The sequence below is a fragment of the Sus scrofa genome, chromosome 5 (genome assembly GCF_000003025.6).
Source record: "Sus scrofa isolate TJ Tabasco breed Duroc chromosome 5, Sscrofa11.1, whole genome shotgun sequence".
Lineage (NCBI taxonomy): Eukaryota > Metazoa > Chordata > Mammalia > Artiodactyla > Suidae > Sus > Sus scrofa.
The window spans coordinates 74,266,725-74,284,388 of record NC_010447.5 but is presented as its reverse complement, the minus strand read 5'-3'; the positions used below and the strand labels follow the sequence as shown (position 1 = coordinate 74,284,388).

General features: G+C 38.3%; 1 long non-coding RNA gene across 1 annotated transcript in view; it reads right to left on the bottom strand.

Annotated features, from left to right (window-relative positions):
* LOC110260767 overlaps nucleotides 13,211–17,664 on the bottom strand; it is a 51,669-nt gene continuing 47,215 nt past the window's right edge. The window contains exon 3 of the long non-coding RNA XR_002344170.1: nucleotides 13,211–14,413. This is a non-coding gene — a long non-coding RNA (uncharacterized LOC110260767). The remainder of the gene's footprint in view (nucleotides 14,414–17,664) is intronic.

The following is a 17,664-nucleotide window of genomic DNA, read 5'->3' as shown; positions in this document are numbered from 1 at the left end:
AATGAATTTCCCCAAGGAACATGAAGATAAACTGTCAGAGGGTCAAAGTCAGAATTTAAGGAAAACACCGATAGTTGAGAGTAAAAAAAAAAGAGGGAGCGCATAAGGAAGACTAAGGAGAAATATTCAGGAAAATACAAGAGATTAAAAAACAGCAACAAAAAGAGCCTCCTCAGGTGTTAGCACTGTAGAGATTTTAAAGATTCGATGCATAGTTGATATAGTGTCAATGCTGAAGAGATGTCCAGGAAGAGAGGAATTTCAACAGCACAGGAGGGTTATCAGCAGTTTGACCCTTACCACACAGATATCATAAGCTACCCTGGCTTCCCTATGACCAATCAGCTAAGAGAATCTTTTCCCCAGACTCCTTCTCTTTCTTCTTAGCACTATAGAGTGTAATTGTCACCATCCATATAATGAGTTTTTGTCTTGACCGTCAGTCTATATAGCTAGTTCTGTGACTTAGCTTTATATTCTGGGATGGTTCCATGAATTTCATCTAGTAACTGAATTCAAAGTGCCTTCTATGTCTCTTTCTTCTTCATGTGTTGTATATTTTTCATATATCCAACTATGAATGGCGAGCTGGCTAAGCTTAAATAGCTTCCTACACGTCTACCCTTTTCCCATAATTCCTGGCATTGTGCCTCTGATAATGTTTTAGATCTACTGGTTTGGCTTTTCTTGAACTGAAAATAGAATGATCATGTCCATTGGACATTTCCCACTGATGTTGCTGAGGAAGGCAGTACAGAAAAGTTCACTGTCTATGAGCCCTCATTCCAGGTTGAGTTCCAGTCCTTCCATAATTCATCCTGTCCAAGATTTACATCATAGCTATAATCATGTTGAATTTGAAGGGTGACAGAGAATTCAGATAGAAATACTAGATACACCATTGGAAATGTCAGCTCCAGAGAGGGTATGAGGACACAGTGTTGGGATATAATTTTGGGAGCAAGACAAAATGACGACAGTGATAAATCTTCTTTAAAATATAATTACTTTTTGATGGAATGAATAAAGAGAAAACATTATAGGATTTATAACACCTTACAGGATAACCAGACTTAAGGTGAGAGAAGAGAGAAAAAGTCTGAGACATTAAATGAGAGCCTGGAAAAATGGAAAACAGAATATAAGACAAAGTTAGGTTAACAAAGAGAATGAGGATGGAGAAAAGACCTTCTAACAGGACAAAAGAGCCATCATTTTATCTTAGTCCTTGTGAGAATGGTATCCATGGAGCCAAAGCCATATTGTAAGAGATTTCTAAGGAAATGGCTAGAATAAAAGTAGAGGAATGAATTTAGGACCATATTTGAAACGTTTTTGAAGAAAGTAAGAAATTCAATATGTATATATAAAAGGCAGCAAGTACTCAAAAGTCTTTATACATGGAATCCTAGTTCCTTGCACCCCAGCATCTACAAAAGTGTCTATGTAGAGCAGCAGTTCAATAAACATTTGCTGAATGAATGAGCTTTCGTTTTGCCCTTGTTTTTATTTAAAATACATATATCTGAAGATTGGAATAGAGTGAAGATGTTAGGAAAAGTTAATGCTTGTAATATTAATATTCTGAAAACACTAGTAATGTTTGGAGTCCAGCATATTGAGAGATATCTGAAGTTTAAACTGAAGATGGGAGAGAGAGGGAGATAGATGAGTAAATATTAAAACAGACAAAAGTGAGCAAGCCTCATGTGTTTTATCCCTAAGATAGTGGGGTGTCAGGATGGTGTTGGGAGATTAAAGGAAGCAATACTTCTAAATTAGATGCTAAAACTGAACCAAGATGTAACTTTTCAATGTTAGGGAACTTTGAAAATATTCTGTAGACTCAAAAAGAAAAAAAAAGGAAAAGCAACTGCTAGAGGTTATCTAGAGTTGAGATTTGATGAACTGGGCAGAAGAAGAATAAGAGAGGCCAACTGAAAAATTTGGCCAAGTGAAAAGGCTGGCTCAGGATGGATAGACGGAGTCATCATTTGAGTATGTATCAATGCCAAAGAGAAGAGACAACAAATGTTGGATTAAATGGGGAAAGATGCATGTTAAAAAAAAAAAAAAAAAAAAAAAAACTGTGGTTGAAGCAGGTCAGTGCTGAATTAAAGATCTCAGAAAGAAAAATATTGACTTAGGTTGATAAAGTTCAGGCTGTGTGACTCAAGAAGAAAGGAGCAACAGGTCTATAGGGTCAGGGATGAAAAAGAATCAGATCAAGGAATCTTCAGGGTCAAAAGTGTAAGTATTGAAGTTATTGAGGAGGATTGCAGGGAACACATGGAAATGAAAGATTTTTGCCAAACCACTTATATAACATGAGATAAATTGCAGGGCGTGGTGGACAATAGCAGTGATGTGTTAGGGAAGGTCACATAGCAGGACATGATGGTCTTAAAATGATAAAAATGGGAGGTACTTCAAAGGGCACGGTCCTTCCATTCCAACTATTATGTTATGTGAATGTAGAAACATGTAAAAATAAAATAAAATAAAATAATGTTCGTCTCTTACACCATACTTGCTCACACAGCTGGTTCACTGATCAAGAAATAGTGCACAAAGAAAAGCCAGTTCTCACACAAGCCCACTTAATCAAGGCCAGTGGGTGGTGAGATCTCCATGGGGGAAAAAAATGGGAATTAATATTCTTTTTTTTTTAATAGTTGTTTTTCCAATACATTTTTTTTCTGCTGTACACATACATGTACACATTCTATTTTCTCACATTATCATGCTCCATCATAAGTGACTAGACGTAGTTCCCAGTGCTACACAGCAGGATCTCATTGCTAATCTATTCCGAAGGCAATAGTTTGTACCTATTAACCCCGAGTTCCCCAACCACCCCACTCCCTCCCCCTCCCCCTGGAATTAATATTCTTAGTAAGAGATCAATGTCTACATTAGATCAAAAATTGGCTTGAATAAAAAGATAATTTTGTGTTATAGAGAGAGGAGGTAGGCACATTCCATTAGGTATAATGGAGCAGAACAGTTAAAGGAAGAAGAGTTCAAGTTCACAGATGCAAAGAAATACAGATACAGACAAAAAAGCTCATTGCACAATGCCAAGCTCAAACTCCACCATGTGAATGAAATGCCTTTGTGGTTTAGGCAACTATTGGGAGTGTACTGGGTGTTGGCGTTCATCTGGCTACAGCCTACCTGGGAAGTACTGAGGAACAGCAGTTGATGGAGAAAGACAGGACTCTCTTAACAGTCCTATTTCCAGCTTGGCGACATCTATAATACTCAACTTGCAAGAGAGTTATGGCTATGCCAATGCTGGAAGCAGTCTGCTACCAAACATTTAGAAAAAGCTTTAGTTTTAGCCAGAGAGAAGCTATAATTAAAAAAGAACATGGCTGGATACATTTTAATTTTAGCAGATACTCTGCAGAGTTTATGTTCTTAACACAGGCCCCCCACCCAAAAAATATCAGTTGCTCCTTATCATTCATTTAATTTCAAGCTGATTTGACAAACTAAGAGAGCAGTCGGGATGGGGGGGAAATGTTTTTAAAGCAAAGGAAAAAGAAAAAAAGACTCTGCTGCATATTTAATTATGTTTAATGGTGTTGTCTTCTTGTTTGCTTGAATTCATCAAGAGTTAAAAGGGCTGTTTCACTGCTCAGATATGACAGAGTGGTTATTTGTATTGAAGGCTTTTGGTAGAGGTGGTTTTCTGTATGGGCTTTGAAGGAGGGGAGGGGAATAATTCAGCAGATGGGGACTGGAAGATTTTTCTTTCATGTCTCAAATACAATATGAAGTGAACTATGAAGTTAACCAGCCACAACTCTTTGCAAAGGTCAGCTGGTCTCAACTGATTTCATGTTCTTGCCACAAAGTACTCTTGATCTAAAATAGATTATGTGGAAAAAATCAGATGCTGCTCTATCCAGTATTAATTCATTTCAAATATTTGCTTCAATTCCAGGATAATAAACATAGCCTTGGCCCAGTAATTCTTTCCCAGTTCTAATCCATACTTAATTATCTATGTTGACCTTACAAATGTATTATTTTTATTCATGTCATGAATGCTTGGATTTTTGTGTGTGTGTTTTTCTTGCTATGTTTTTGGGTTTTGTTTTATTACCGTTGTTATTTTTTTGTGGGTTTTTTTTTTTTTTTTCCTCTTTTGGAGACTTTTTTTTTGTTCACTTGTTTGTTTTGACTAGAGCAGTAAGTAAAGGATAGATTTCAACCTGGAAAGACACAAATGTAAGTATACTAGATAAATCGTGAACATTAATAAATCCTTTTCTTTGCAGTATAATAACATATACACTTTCCTGAGCATACAGAGGGAAGACAGTCAGTAAGACATTATTTATTAGAAACCTGTAATTTGTTTGAGAAACAGTTATTTGAGGATTCTATACCCTCAACATAGAGTGTATACAGAGAAATAAATAGGGATATGGTTTCAACCTTCAAAGCATTTCCCAATGTGCTCAGCTAACAAGATTAAATAATACTTGAAATAACAAGGAGCAATTTAAGGTAGTGTGCAACTAAGTATTCATCCTCAAATGGGAGGTCAATGTGGGTTAAGATTAGAGAAAGCTCAGCGAAGGAGGTAGAAATTAAATACTGGAGAAATGACCTCAGTGGTTGGGCGAGACCCGGAATGTCACTGTGGGAAGGAAAGGCAGGAAGAATCACTGAGCCTAAGTAACAAAACTGCAGTAAAAACAGAAGGAGGCGGAGAAGGAGGAAGAGAGAAGAGGGGAAGGAGGACTTACGGTGAAAGTTGGTTATGCTCTGGGAACAAGGATGGGTGTGTTACGCAATCTAGAATACGTGTGACATTGCGTTGTGAATACATTCATCTGGAGTTTTTCGGTCTGCAGACATCTTTCAGCATTTCTCCACAGCGGAGAGTCTCTTGGAGCGCCCCTAATCCCTTCCTGGGTCCCCTTTCCAGCCAGCACCACCCATTTACAAGAATAACAGCCAGCAGGAAGGGGGAGCAGAAGTGAGGAGGAGACAGCTTTCTCCTGGGCGCTCTTCTGTGCTCTTTTATTATTTGCACCTTTCTGTAATCAGAAAAAACCAAGTTCCTACTGCTTTTCCAGGCCCCAATAAGATAACCACTGTTTCTCTCTTTAGAGACTGTACTGTATTTGTTCCTGCTTTGTGGCCGTTCACTACAGCTTATTTCTCCGGGGTTGCATTCCCTCGCATTTCTGTATGATGGAGAAGAAAGCCCTCTGGTAAAATGTGAGATTTGGTAGTGTCCTAATATTCAATGGCTTCTAAATTAGGTTTACATTTTTAAAGGAACACTATTACCAGAGTTCCCGTCATGGCTCAGTGGTTAACGAATCCGACTAGGAACCATGAAGTTTCGGGTTCGATCCCTGGCCTTGCTCAGTGGGTTGAGGATCCAGCGTTGCCATGAGCAGTGGTGTAGTTTGCAGACACAGCTCGGATCCTGCGTTGCTGTGGCTGTGGTGTAGGCCAGAGGCTACAGCTCCAATTCGACCCCTAGCCTGGGAACCTCCAAATGCCACAGGAAATGGCAAAAAAAGACAAAAAAAAAAAAAAAGAATGCTGTTACGCAAGCCCCAAAGAAAGAGTAACACAAGGCTGTCAGGAACAAGAATAAAAAGTGTTGGTCTATACCTTTCTTGGAATGGACTAGAAAAAGAACATACCTATACCTCTCAAATAAGTGAGAGAGAATAACAAAATTACCTCATTATAAAGCCAGAGAGGCCATGGACCCGGTTATCTCTGTGTCCTTAAAGACAACCGGACATCAGTGGGCAGTGAACTTTAGACCCAGACCTCTTTAGCCCTCCGTATTAATGACAGTAATGACTCTAACCAGGTGTCAGCTAAATCCTGCATCTACATACTGACTGCAAAACTCTCCATAAAGGGAAGCAGGCCTGATTATCATTTGGATTACATCTAGTTCGCTTTTCAAGCAGGATGTGAAGGGGGAAAGCGTTAGCAAAGGTATGAAGGTAAAATGAGTGTAAAACATGTTCATATGTGGGGCAGCCTTACGGACTGTGCTCCACTTATAGACGCAGTGCTGACCGACTCCCGACTTAGGTCATTTTGCTCTGTTAGTCCCGGGGAGGATTTTTACCAACGGATTGGGGTATAGCAGACCCACTTAAGGCACACTCCACAGCAGGGAAAAGTGGATGTTCCTCCCCAGAAAGCTATTACACGACACACTTTCCTGTGACATATGTGCCTACCTCACGGATACACTTTATCAGTAGCTATAGACGTACCTTACAAACATTTCAGAGTCAAATAAAATCATATTCTTAGTGCAAATGCACGATATTTATTGAAAAAGAATTTTTGAGAGGCCCCAAGATCGAACTTCCAAAAGGGTTCCAGTCACCGTTCTTGTTTAGACTTTGGGAAACTAAGGGAAAATCTTCAGGGAATCCATAATATATACCAATGGTTACAAGATCTTATCTGAGAGTCATTCTTAGAATCCCTGACTTCAGCTGCTATGGATGCATAATGATGGGTCAGAGATATGTGACTGGTGTTTGCCATATTTCTGGATCATTTTTAGCCTCTGTGTGTCTTCTTGCCTTGCCAAATTCAGCTGTTCTAATTCCAGAACAGGTGTGGGACGGCTTGGCCTTTGATGGCAGCCCCCCTTGAGGAACCTCACTGCCTTCATCGCAGCAGTAATATCATTAAAAAGACAGACTGAGAGGAAATGAAAGGAAGGCGATTTTTCCCCTCTGTAGCTATTGTTGCTCTTGGCAGGGTGCTACCAAGGGGCCTTGCTATGTAATACTTAAAGCTTTCAGGGCTACAGTTCACTCTACCAGAGAGCAGCTTCAACACAAAAGCTCAAGTAGATTATGCTCCTTTACGAAGTGACTCATCCCGGATGATAAATATAGTGTGCCTCCCACACACAGAAACAGATGTGGCAGATATGTCGCCTATAGACGCAGTGCCTCGCAAAGCCTTCAAAGCTACAGAGATTTTGTTCCTAAAATAATGTTTCACATTTCCACAGCATTTTCTTCGCAAGTGTTCACAGCATTTCGGATGGGAGTGAGGGGAGGGCCTATCATTCCAAGAAGATGTGAGGCTCAGCTGAAAGAAGAAGGTCCACCGAGTAGGTGGCCAAAAACGACGGCCACAAGTTGTTGACAGGACCTGGAAACTCTCTCCTGGAGAGCCTGAGGACTCCTCCACCCAGGGTGGCTTCTCTCAGGCCTGCCAACCACAGGCAGGATGTATTTGGTGACTCTTGAGGCTATTTCATTCATCAGATGAAAGGAGACATTTGTCACGAAAACCCACAAAGACGATTGTTTGCCCAGTTAGTTTTACCAAATCTTACCAAAGCTCCAGAAGAGGCGGAATAGGAAAAAAAAATTAGATCCATTATGTTTTTCTTTTTGCATCACTCATATTTGCATTTGTATTTAGCCTTTTCGGGAGAAAAGAAATGCTGATCTGTCCAAGCTGACTTTGAGTCTTTATGGTGGCTTTGGAGAAGCTGGCATCTCCCTGTGAGTGCCACTTGCCACTGTGTAGCAACTGCTCCTGCAGTTGATTTGCTGCAACAGTGAAAAGATGGTTAGATGTTGCCAGGCAGCCAGGCCCAGGCTCTGAATCCCACATTCCAAAGTGAGATCTGCCATCCTCAGCAGGCATATTCCATCTTCAGGTTTCCGTCCTGACCTGAGAATAGGAGACTATTCAGGACAGGTTTTATGGAACAGAGGAGAATTCAGAACAATATCTATTACATACAAACCCATCTTAATTATGTTCCAGGCACCTCCCTTCCCCTATGGGCATTGTGAACTCTCTGCCATGCTTTTCAAAGTTTCAGATCTAACTGATAAAAAAAAAAGATGTTTATAAATTCCTATTTCAAAAGATCCTGCAGGTTTGCCTGGTAAGCCTCTACTTAGTTTTTAGTTTTTTATTATTTTGACTTTTTTTAATTAAAGTAGAGTTTACTTACAGTGTTTCGTCAAGTTCTATTGTACAACAAAGTGACCCAGTCACACACATTTCCAGGTGCTGTGCAGTAGGATCCCATTGCCCATTCATTCCAAACATAGCAGTTTGCTTCTAAAAAAAGCCCCCAAATGCCCATCCATCCCACTCCCTCCCCTGTCCCCCTTGGGAGCCCCAGAGACTGTTCTTCTTGGTCATGATCCATTTCTATTTTTCATTTGTTTGTTTGTTTGCTTGTTGTTTTAAGATAGGATCATCTGTTCCATATTTTAGATTCTACAAATAAGTGATATCACATGGTATTTGTCTTTCTATTTCTGGCTTACTTCATTTAGAATGAGAGTCTCTAGATCCATCCATGTTGCTGCAAATGGCATTAGTTTTCCTTTTTATGGCTAATATTCCAGTGTATATATGTACCACATCTTTTTAATCTGTTCATCTATCAATGGACATTTAGATGGTTTCCATGTCTTGGCTATTGTGAATAGGGCTGCTATGAACATATGGGTGTATGGATATTTTTCATTGAAAGTTTTGTCCAGATATATGCCCAGCAGTGGAATTGCTGGATCATAAGGTAGCTCTATATTTAGTTTCCTGATGTACTTCTACACCATTTTCCATAATAGTTGTATTAATTTATATTCCTACCAATATACCTTTCTCTCCACACCCTCTCCAGCATTTGTTATTTGTTGTTTATGATGGCCATTCTGACTGGTGTGAGGTTTTACCTCATTGTAGTTCTGATTTGCATTTCTCTAATAATTAGCGATATTGAGCATTTTTTTCATGTGCCTACTGGCCATCCATATGTCTTCTTTGGAGAAGTGTCTATTTAGGTCTTCTGCCCATTTTTCAATTAGGTTGTTTGTTTGTGTTTTTGTTTTGAGTTGCATGATTTGTTTGTATATTCTGAAGATTAGGCTCTTGTCTATTGCATCGTTGGCAAAGATTTTATCCCATTCTGTGGGTTGTCTTTTTGTTTTTTAATGGTTTCCTTTGCTGTGCAAAAGCTTCTGAGTTTGATTGAGTCCCACTGGTTTATTCATGTCTTTATTGTCTTTATTCTAGCAGGTGGATCAAACTAAATGTAGCTGTGATTTATGTCAAAGGGCATTGTGTGCATGTTTTACTCCAGGAGTTTTATATGCCTGGCCTTATATTTATGTCTTTAATCCATTTTGAGTTTATTTTTGTATATGGTATTAGATAGTATTATAATTTCATTCTTTTACATGTTGTCCAAGCACCATTTATTGAAGAGGCTATCTTCCTTCCACTGTATGCTCTGTCCTCCTTTGCCATAGGTACTTGATTTTAAAAACTTTTCTAGAAGAGAGCTCCAAACTATTTTCATAATGACCCTAGTAGATATCTGTTAATTTATTTATAAATTATATGTGTAATATACCTAGACTAGTAAAATTTAAAGGATGAGATCAAGATAAAACAAACATGCTTGAAGTTTGCTCATCTTGGTGGCTTTATAATTTAATATATCCAGGAATACTACATTAGGACAAGGCTTATTGTTAATTAAAGTGGACATAAATCTTTATCTTAAATACCTTTCATGATTATTTTATTTTTTATTAGCTTCTTGGATACTATTAAACTGTCATTTTCCAAACTCACCTGAGAAATAGCTTCCATTTGGACAAGAGCTATTAGATCCACCATTTTCCTGTAGTGCCCAAATCTCACTCAATTAACATGATTTTCAATTTAAATTTGCATTGCAAGAATATTTTAAAGAAATTTATCCATTTTTTTGTGAAGATTGGTTTAGTAAAAACTGGGTAATATTCCATGTATTTAATCATACACATGGTGAACTACAATGCATAACAATAGCTTGAAAACAATGTTTCAAGTGAGTGAACTGCAGTTAAGCACACCATCCAGCTCCCCCTCCTGATCCTCTCCAAATACACACTTTCTCTAGGTGAGAAGTGACCATCCGACATGCATGTGCAAGAGGATGTCAGTGTCATTCTATAAGACAAAGTGTTTCACCATTAAGAGAGTTAAAAGACAAGCCACAGAGATGGAGAAGCAGTCAAAGACCAGTGTAAAAAATTCTTACACATCATTAAGGAGAGAAGCCAATGATGTACCCAAAACAGAAAAGTAGATAAGAAACAAAAAATAACCACCACCAACAAAAATTAAACTAGAAAAGACTACGTAAATGGTCATTAAGTATTTTCAAAATACTGAAAGTTGTAAGTCATGAGGGGAGTAGAAATCAAAACCACAGGGCAATGTCACTACCTATGAAAGAACTGTTGTAAAAAATTAACTAAAGCATGTGTTAGTGAAGGTATGGAGCACCTACAACTTTCATGCAATGGCTGTTGGGAGCACAAACTGGCACAACAACTTGGGAAAACTATTTAGCACTACCTGCTAAGCCTAATTATTTTATTTCAGAAATAAAAACAGGAATTCCACTCCTGGGTTTTCATCCAGCCAAAATGTTGGTAGATAATGCTATTGATGGCAACGCTATTTGTGAGAGCCCAAATTTGACAGCAACAAAACCCAAACTCATCAATAGTAGAATGGACAGATTGTGCTACATTATATGATGAGGTAATACATAACATTTAAAATAAAGGCACTACACCTGCAAGTAGCAATAGAGATGAATCACATAAATACATTGACATGTTTATCATCAGAAAGATGCCAGATACAAGATAAAACACAAAAAGATTCCATTTATGTAAAATTTTGAAAAAAGGCAAGACCACTATGTGGAATTAGAAGTCAAGATAGAAACTTTTGTTGAGGGGTAGTCATGGGCAGGAAGTAAGAAAGGGGAGTCTTCTGTGATGCTGCTGCTGCATATGTATTGATTGTGTTGATTACCTGGGTGTGTGTACTTTATGAAATTAAACTAACTGTATACCCGTTGTAGGGAAAAAATGAGGAGTGCGAGAATGGTCATGCCCCAGGTCACCAGTGAGTCCCTGGACAGGCCACCAAGTGAGGATCCCTGGCTTTGCACAAGAAATAGTTTGAGAGTGAGCCATGGTAAAGTGCAATCAGATTTATTGAGGAGAAACACACTCCACAGTGTGTGGGCCATCTCAGAAGGTGAGAGGGCCCCAGGCTGTGGGGGTGGTGAGTTGTTACAGTTGGGTAATTTCACAGGCCAAGGAGTAGGAGAAATATCCCAATTATCTTGAGAAGGGGTGGGGACTTCCAGGAAGTGTGGCACTGCCCTCTTTTTGGCCTTTTATGGTCTGCCTCAGAACTATCATAGCTTCTATGGGCCTGTTGTTTGGCTGCTAATGTATTACAATGATCGTATAATGAGAGTCAAATTCTACTGGAAGTTGAATTTTCCACTATCTTGGGCCTAGTTGGTTCTAACCCATTTTTGTGGTATCCTGTTTTTAGTGGTTGAGCCATTCTTTCATTGGCTGGGCCCTGCCCCCTTCCTTTTTATTCCATACCTATTACCATTCACTTTTCTATATGTATGTTATACTCAACAAATGTACTAACAAACAAAAGCAAAGAATCAGAACATTTCATCTCTTTTCTTAAATTTTTGGATAAAAATAAATGACAGGTTTGGTTTGTTTTCCATACCTTACTCAATAATGTGGTGAGTCATTGAATCATGCTCTGGAGCCAGATTCCCTCCCAACCAAGAGTTCTCAAGTTTAAAAATTCTACTACAGGGGTGGGGGCGTGGGAGATGCTGACAGGGAACAGAGAAGCTGTTGACCCTTTCCTGCTGACCACAATGTATTGGTCGGTTTAGGAATATCAGGAAAGGAAAAAAGCAAACACTTCTTGTCTTCCCATCTCAAACTTTTCCTAGTCCCATATCAGCTAATCAGAAACTATTGTCATTTTAATTTTTCTGCTTTCTTCTATTAAGTGAGATCAGTCCTCCTATTTTCTCTCCAGGGCACAAAATATGCACTGCATATAAATCAAGGTTTCTGTCTCTGCAATCCTCCTACAATAATTGAAATTCCTCACATGCTTCAGAAACAGAAGTGACCTTTACATTCCTCTTGCTGATTTCATCACTAAACAAATTTTATGCTACCCTGTAACATTTGTTGATGCATTCATCAACTAATCCGTATTCAATATTTATTGAGTGTCTGTTTTGTACTAGGCATTTTGCTAGACTTTGATAATGTAAGCTTGAATAAGAAATCATGATCCCTGTTCTTAAAGACCTATAAATGTTCATGACGCAATGGTATGTGTTTAATTTTCCTTAAGTCTGTACATAAAACAATAATATAACCTATCAAACATCATTAACTAAAGACAGTGAAAATTTTCATTTCTTCAACCAAAATTGGTTTTGGTGGCAATTGTCAGACCATATACCTGGTTAAGTTTATTGAAAGTTGGGGAAAAAAAGTCTTAGGGAGTTTAAAATAATATAGAGTAAAACCAAGAAAGAAGCCCCTCTTATCCATTACCAAATATCCTTTTAAAGACTCAAGTGGAAATGAATGAAATCGAATAATTAAATTTCTCTTAAATACACATATATTTACATAATAACAGGGAAAATCTGGTGGAATGCATTCTCATTTTTTTTTTTTTTTTTTTTTTTTTTGCTATTTCTTGGGCCGCTCCCGCGGCATATGGAGATTCCCAGCCTAGGGGTCCAATCGGAGCTGTAGCCACCAGCCTACGCAACTCGGGATCCAAGCCTCGTCTGCAACCTACACCACAGCTCACGGCAACGCCGGATCGTTAACCCACTGAGCAAGGGCAGGGACCAAACCCTCAACCTCATGGTTCCTAGTTGGATTTGTTAACCACTGCGCCACGACGGGAACTCCGCATTCTCATTTTTAATGAAACTAAAACATTTATTCAAAAGATGAGCTTCATACTCAGCAGGCTTTTCAACTACCATCATACTTACCCACCGTGAGTGCCAATCTTGGTCTCCGAGCAAGCCTACAATTTACCATCAAGCCTACTTGATCACCTCAAAGATTAAACAAACCCTCTATTTTTTTTTTCTAAGAATAAATTCTAATTTAAACTATTTGTAAATACAAATGTTTTAAAAGTCTAACCATGAGGTAGTGTTTAGACAACCAAACAGACATTACAACTTTTTTTTTTTAAATGAGAGAATTACCATTGAAACAAAAAACCACACCTGTGGATTCCAAGATTGAAAAAGCAGTATAATTTACAATGATTTGATAGTGCTTAAGCTTTGATTACAGTGCTGTTATCACCATCGTGGAATTATACAAGGCGAACTGAGAAGACTGTTAAACACACTTCAGTTTTCAAGAAAAGACTATATGACACTGAAGAAGTAATAAGATGGGGGTTTCTTTTTGCACTCAGTGCCAAATGAATCAGAGATGACAATAATTTACATTTGTTCATTAATCCCCCCTTTTTCTCTTTCAACATTTATTATTTGCCTTTCGTGTGCTAGGCACTGACAGGCCGTGGGTATATCAAGGGAATTAAATAAAACACTGTCTCTGTTTTTGAAGAGCTCACAGTCTGGTGAGGGAGACAGACACGTCCACAAATAATTACAATGCGATTTGAGAAGTGCTCTAAGAGAAGAGGAATGCATGGTTAGCAGAGATGTCAGCAGAGATGAAGGCGAGGGCAGTCTTCTTGGAGGGGAGCGTGGAGAGGAGGAGGAAGGAAAGTCAAAGGAAGCTTCAAAGAAGAGATAATGTTTGAATCGGATTCTCAGGGCTTGAGAGAAACTGAATTTAACCCGTAAAATATGTGAAACAGACTTAATAGTATAACATATATGATAATTATAAGAAACACAATTTCCTTTCTTCGATTATAGGACCCTTTTCCCTCATAAATTTGTCCAGAGCAACTTAGCATTTCCCTGTCTCACTGAATCCTACACATCAGTTAAATAAATGGAGCTATATAGTAAATATCACAGCTGATTCTTTCATCCAATTTTCAGTTTAGAAAACCCTGTCCATTGCAATATCATTGTTGGATTGAGTCAGTTCCTTTTCCAAGACCAATAAATATTTCTAATCCCAAGAGTTAACAGCAAAATAGAAATGTAATTACCTTATTGAGGACAAGAATGCCATAAACATAAACCCCAAAAGGTCAACCCATTTATCTCATGCTAACTTCTAATTTATTCATGTAGCCTTGTGCCTTTTCAGGCTGCCCAGGATCTAAAAAATCTTTTAGCACAAAAAGCAGCAAGGGATTATCACTTCTTACCAATGATTTCCACATGGCATTATTACTCTTGCCGCCAGAGAGTCTCATCACTTTTTTTCCTCTTCATGTTTAAAAGTAACTTTATATTCTCTCTAAACCTTCCCCCAAGTTATCATCTCAAAGAGGTTAATCATTTGTTCACAATACAAGGAAATAGCAGCCATTCATCATCATTTAGAAATTCTTGCTAAAAGAAAAAAAACAAGAGTTTTTAATATGATGTTTAAATATGTAATCAGTAGTCTTTTTTGCAAGTCCATATATACTTCTAACAAATCAAGCTATTGATGGTATCCTCAAAGTGTCAGTTGTGTACTGGGAACTAAACCAGCTGCATTAGGAAGTATTTAGACATGCTTACAAGCAAATGTGAGGCTTACATTATATAATATGTTTAAGAGAATCATAAAGCAAAAGAAAGGTAAACCCTCAGGACATATGGACTAATGATATGAACATATGGTTTTCTCATCAATTCCTTGAAAAAGAACTTGCCAGATCTATTACTTAAATCAAGTTTATAGATAACACCATTATCTCCACGCTCCTTCACCCCTTTCCTGATCTGACCTACACAAAAGTGACTAGATTTACCCTGTTATACCCATGGTAACTAAATCAAGAGTTATCACTATAAAGCTAATAGAGCAAATGTGGTCTGGGTGGAAATATGGAGAACAGGCTTCAAAAACAACCAGAAATGTGTTTAAAAAAGGGGCGGGGGTGGCAATGTAATGGGTTCTGTGATGCAGGTGAAGTCTTGTTATAATTAAGTTTCTTAAAGGCCCAATGTCACTTCAGTAAAACAGTATGAGGCTCCAGCTGGTATCCAGCTGCTCCCCAGACCTTTTCCATTCCAAAAAAAAAAAAAAAAAAAAAATTTTAAAGACCCCATGGTATAAGATCGTATAGGGTTGTTTTATCCACATTTCACTTGTCTAGGTAAATCAAACAATGCCAGATATTGAGTGTTCTAAGTATTCAGAAACTAGTGTCTTTCATCAGCCAGCGAATATACCTAGATGATTTTAAAAATACCATACTCTACTCAGATGTATTGGTATGAAGAGGAACATATGGCAAGATTTTATGTAGCTCACTCAACGGAAAACTGGGACATAGTTCAAGTAAGAGAACTTTGAGAAGCTTTTACTCCTTTGGATTAAAAAATCCCTACTAGCATATGTCCAAGCTTTCAAAGTTGCTTGTCAGGACTGTGAAATCCAAGAAGGACTTGCAAGAAGACATTGCTAATCTTATGGATGGAAAATCTCCAGGGAATTGATTTCAGCAAAGTCTAAGATTACAATATCTTCAGACCAAGAATTCAAATAACCTTTTCTGCATAATGGAAACTCCTCTAAATTTGCATTTTTATTGTTATTTTGACCTCTGTGTTAGCTCTGCATAGGTAACAAATCACTCATGGAAAGTAGTCACACATCTTGATGGATGGGCTAAAAATAGAACTGACTGGAATCCAAAACTGAAAAGCAGGTGGTGGGAAAAAGTTGAAGGACAAAAGTAGCAAAGTGTGATTTTTTTGACTTACTCTTCCTCCTCATTCAAAGGAATCTCTGGTCTTCCCATTATTCTCAGAAGGCCATAGAGGGACTAAAGAGGCTTCATATTTACAAATGTAGGGCACACCTTTAAGTTGAATTAACTGTTATTCTTAAAACATTTGAGAAGAAAAATAAGGAAGACTTGGAAAATGGCTGGAAGAGAGAGTAAATTTGAATAAAAAAAACATTCACTCACTCTTTCATTCATTCTTTCTGTCAGTCAAAGAACAAATATTTAGCACCTACTATGAGCCAGACCCTGAAAAGAATAGATAGGATTTTCTGTTCTCATGTAGGTCACAGACCAGTGGGTGGTATAATTGTAACTTGTAATATTGCAAGGATGGAAGGACAATAAGACACTATAGAAGGAATGACAGTAAAGTTTTCCTGAGCCTTACTTTCTTGATTGAGAGACTGATGATATTGTTGCTGAAACTCCGCCCCTTGTCCACTGGTGATGAATAGAAATGCAGAGACAGAGTTTGGGGTAAAGGAAAAAAATAGTTTTATTGCTTTGCCAGGCAAAGGAGGCCACAGCAGCCTTATGCCTTAAAGACTGTGCCCTCCTTGGGAAAGAATTATAGGGAGTTTTATAGTAAAAAGGAGGAAAACAGGTCCTGAATAAGAATCAGTGTTGAGGGCAAATATGCATGTTTCTTTCTTTGAAGGACTCTTTAGCCATTGAAGTTGGCGTTGTGAGATCTCAGCGTGATCCTGATGGTCTTCTGGGTTATCGTATTTTGATTTTTCCTAAAATAAAAATGCTTGGGAAAAGGACACATTAATCAGAGGTTAGGACAAATCTGGGAAAGTCCCTAAGAAAAATCATGTACTTATGCTTATAATATTTGAACCACAGGCAATTATGCTCAGGGTGCCTAATCTGTAGCTCATGGGTGATTGTGTTGAGGGTACAATTAAGCCAGGGAGAAGCACAAGGAAGGGCTTTAAGCTATGCAATTTTAAACTAGTTATTTCTAAAGAAACATAAGGAATACAATTCTTCTCTTAGATGTATGAGGCACCTGCCTCAATACCACCTATTTCATGCAGCCATTGTAAGGATAGAATGAGATAATGCCTGAGAATTATACATATAAAAGCATATTATAAATATAGAAGCATGCACTGGAGTAGGTCAAGGAGAATCCAGTTTTCAGAAGGACAAAGCAAGAGACGAGTCTGATTTAACGAGATCTTTGGGGTCTAGGAAAGGAAATGTACTTTGTGCAAATTCGTTGGCCTTTCTTGCAAGAGCCAGAGTTACATCCTTCTCTAAATCTCTCCATACAAATGGGCAATTCTACTTTACTTCTATATGCTGCTTCCCAGAATTACTGGCCAGATGCCCATGTCCCTTCATCCCCATCTAGGAATCCCTTTATCTATGCACAGCCACCACCACATGGTGGCAGGAAACTCAGAGAACAGTAAGAGAAGAATGATATTTTCCTGACAATACCCGCCTCCCTACCCACCTGCACCCCAACCCCAAAATGGTTCTCCAGAGGGAGATCTCTGCTAGAAAACCCAATGATCTATTTTCACCTACTCCCTAAGACTTATCCAGATCTCAATTTTCATTCATCTAATTGGGGATTGTTTCCAGAGGGTTAAAATTTTCTATGGCATTTGAGAGGAAGTCCATTTGTTACTTTAAGTCTTATTCTAACATAACCAACACATGTTCTCACAAGGGACTCTAACAGTAACATCCATATGAGGAAAATGTGTTAAAGGATTTAAAATGAATCTTGTGTATCCCAATGCCCTGCAAAATAACTACTGAACCAAAACTATATTATAAGCAGCCCACAGTGCTTAATGCAAGAGACGGTAGATAAGTTCTTCCAGGAAATCCACATGGCCT